We start from the raw sequence: 3,699 nt of genomic DNA on the forward strand, positions 1-3,699 counted from the left end.
ACAAATACTAAAATATATCTTACTGTATTCATATATGGCAGCTTAGACAACTTGAAAGTTGAGACTATGTAATAAGTACATCTGAAGATAAATATCTGAGAAATCTTGGAAATACGTGGAGTTTCTGTTGGCAGAAGTGCCATTCTTCTGGACCTCAGAAATGGGACTTGTGAATCTGGAAGAGGAGGAGCTGCGTATGCAGTCTCTTACTCTCCCCTTGCCATAACTAAGGCAGTGCCTTTTCACTGTTGCTAATGAAATCCCTCAGATTTAGGCTGGGTCCTACATATATAGAACAGGTTTAATTCCTCTACTCAAAACCTTACAAAAAAAAACCCCAAAACCCCTTAATTCAGTACTAGTGGGACCAACCTCTGCTGCTGACTGGTTTTAGCAGTGATGTAGGTGAGGATTCTGGAGAATAACAGGCTCTTTTCACAGAGTTGGTTGATCCTGCCTTTGGCTGTCATAGTTGGTAACGAATAATGAGACAAAGTAAAATAGTTGATAAAGCAACTGTATTTTGATAGGAATACAAATTTCTACAGAACATGATATACTTTCCTTCCCTTAAATCACACTCATGTGAATCACAGTTCTATTTTAACTAAACACTTCAACTTTCTATCAAGTAAGACTTTCTAGAAGTAACTATAAATTTCAAATAACAGGAAAAACAGTGTGTACAGCAAAAATCTATATGCAGCTTTAAACAGGCATCCTGCTAGTCTCCAGGCAAGCTATTCTTTTCATTAGAATGAATTATTTTAAACAATTTAATTCACCTTTCTTAAGACAGGCTGAGGTTTTGCAAGAAATTATTTGACATTATATGGTATTCTAACATCAAAATAAAGTAAACAAACACCACTATAAAGGATGCCTGTTCTCAACCCTGCCATTAACGGAATATCCTATTTAAAAAAAATAGAATCAAAACAATAAAATTAAATATACAAACTAGATTATTGGCATCATTTTCCCAGCACACTAACAAGGCCTTCAACTTGTTTCCACCCTTCAAGAAAGATACATATATATAAAGTTATTGTACAGATAACTATCAGGAGTTAACCAGCTTTTGTACAAGCATCACCTTTCAACTCTACTGTTCACCATTTAGCTAAGAACTGTGTCCATATATCTAGCAAAGTGGCCAAAACCAACTCCAATGGAGTCCAAGACAGCCATACCCACCAGCAGTAACAAGGCAGCGTGCTCCAACCTGAGACCATAAAAAATTTAAGTGTCCTGGACAAAAAGCTTTTTCTAGTGAAAAAGCTTTCACTAGAAAAAAAACCTGGAAAATAAACTATTAAACAAATCTAATTACAGAATATTTACTGTTAGAGCACAACAAACTAAGAAAAAAACCCATTATCAACAACTATTACAGATGGTTAAATTGTAGCCTATATACTGTTACAAGTGGCATATGGAGCTTCTTCAATGCTCATACAGAACTAAATCCTACAGAACTAAATTTGTACCCCAGTGAAACTGTACCCAAAGCTATACTGTGACATTGCCATAACTAACTTACGCTTTGGCTCTGCATTGAAGTCCTCTTCCTATTTTTGACAACAGGAGCTGAGCAAAGGGTTGCATTTGGAGAGTTTATTGTAAGATCACTGCTGCAACCTATGAAGAAAACACTGTAAGTATGGGGACCTTGGAATTGTCCAGGTCTCATTTATTTTAACAAGTTACTACAGCTATTAAGGTCACATAAATCCAAACAAGAAAGGAATCAGCTACTCAGGAAAGATTACCTTTATAAGACAGTTAAGACACAGTTTTAAGCAGCTGGGAGGGGGGTGCTTTTCAAGACCCTGAGAAAAACTTTATTTTTATTCATTTTATCTCGAATTTTTATTTCTATTTACTTACCACTAAATATAATATAAAGAAGAAATCATTTCTTCTTTTACCAGCAAATTGAGTAAAACACCAAATAAGAGCTTACTTTCAAAACAATCCTGTATGAGTTTCAGTACGTTTTGACCTGGCTGTACATCAATCTTACTTCTAGAAAGAAGAGGAAAAAAAATATTTTAAATCAAAAATATCAAATGTTCTTATCCCAGCAATATGAAAGCAGCAAAGTTCTTACTTCTCAATATTTTAAATTATTATTTCCTCTAGTCTCAGCTTCAATATACTTTTACCTATCATTTCCACACATAGATATCTGCAGAGAAACTTGTCAAAATAAGAATTCCAGGGAAAAAAGCCTCACTGCCACAGATTATGATGAGAATGAAGAATTCTCTCTACATAAAAAGAAAACACACAACTACTTCCCTGAGGTAAAAGAGCTTTGGGATGAAGAAAGTCTCTCTTGAAATAAACATTTTTTGGGCAGAAGTGAGTGATTCACTAGCCAGACAATGTTGATCAAAACCAAAATAACACTAGAAAAGACATGGAGTATTACTCCCATAATGATCATTATACACAGCTGATTTGGTAGATTTGGTAAGCTCGTGAAATGCAAGTCTAAAAATGGATTCCAGCAACAAGAACTTCACAGGCTTCTGACGTGCCTTTAAAGAATGCTACAGCACTACAAATACTCCAACTCATCTCTAGCACTTACCAGCAAGGTCCAAATACGCTGGAACTCTGTGTGGGTTTCATTTCTCTACTTCTCGAAAGGCAAAATGTCTGCACAGACTACTCCTTCTGTACTCAGGCAGCCTAGTTAGGAGCACCTTAGGTATAGCAACACCATAGTTTGCTGCCTCAGCAAAGGAAACAAAGGAAAACCTTGGGGCTTTGTCCCCCAGCACTGTTTGCTCCTCCCACCACTAAGAAATACAAGAAATTTGGGAAACATGGTATGATCGGATTAATAGGATACACCGTATAGCTTTGACATTATGCTCTTGGATAAAAATCCACATAAGTTTTCCAGAATCTAAGAATAAAACTTTAAATGCAAATTACCCTCCTCCATGGCAGAATCTTGCTCTGTAGTCTTTTTTTAAATGATTCTGTGAAGAAATAAGAATAAGTTCTTACTAGGCATAATGACACTTGACAGGAAAACAAGTAAGCAAACATCAAGCATTCTCCAGCCATCGTAAACTAGTGGGAGAGTGGGAGTTACTGCAGCCCTGTTTTCCTTAGAATGCCACAGCAGCTACAACCCCTGTAACAATTGCCAGAAATTCAGCTTTCCACAAGAACCATCAAAGCATCTGTTGCATTTGAAGTCAGAGAGTCTTACAGGAGACTTACGTGACAGAAATCACAGAGAATGTAAGGATTTGGTTACCATTTACTCAAGCGTAATGACTAATCTTTAAAGTAAGGAAGAGGAATGATCTACCACAAAGCAAGCCAGGACATAACCAAACATCCGCTGCTGTGTGTTAACTGCTCACGTGATGGTTCTTACCTGTTTGCCACAGGCACGACCACACTGACAGGCAGTGAGAACACATCGCTGTGCCATGGTAAAACTACAGCCTCAGTTAAGTCCCAGTGCCACCTCACACACTTGAAACCCAAATATAATCAAAGTCATTCAAATAGAAAACACGACTCCAGTCATCTACTACCACAACTGGAGCAGGAATACTTCAAACGGCAACATATTATCAGTGTTACCTTCTACACCAACAAATGAAATAAAGCCACTGACCTGGAAACAGGCAAAGAACATCAAGGATACGAATGGGAAGAAAGGTCTAG

The 3,699-nt window shown here is 37.1% G+C and overlaps 1 long non-coding RNA gene across 2 annotated transcripts; it reads right to left on the reverse strand.

Annotated features, from left to right (window-relative positions):
* Window positions 1–377: 377 nt before the first annotated feature.
* Window positions 378–3,437, reverse strand: LOC120322648. 2 transcript variants are annotated; one of them, XR_005562471.1, is made up of 4 exons: window positions 2,950–3,437; window positions 1,967–2,028; window positions 1,544–1,641; window positions 378–463 (listed from the first exon to the last, which is right to left on the reverse strand). It is a non-coding gene; the product is annotated as an uncharacterized LOC120322648 (long non-coding RNA). The 2 variants fall into 2 exon arrangements; XR_005562470.1 differs by lacking the exon at window positions 378–463 and having other exon boundaries at window positions 502–1,641.
* Between the last annotated feature and the right edge of the window lie 262 nt (window positions 3,438–3,699).

Source organism: Pipra filicauda, unplaced genomic scaffold (genome assembly GCF_003945595.2).
Source record: "Pipra filicauda isolate LSUMZ 115617 unplaced genomic scaffold, ASM394559v2 scaffold1032_size35855_pilon, whole genome shotgun sequence".
NCBI classification, from domain to species: Eukaryota; Metazoa; Chordata; class Aves; order Passeriformes; family Pipridae; genus Pipra; species Pipra filicauda.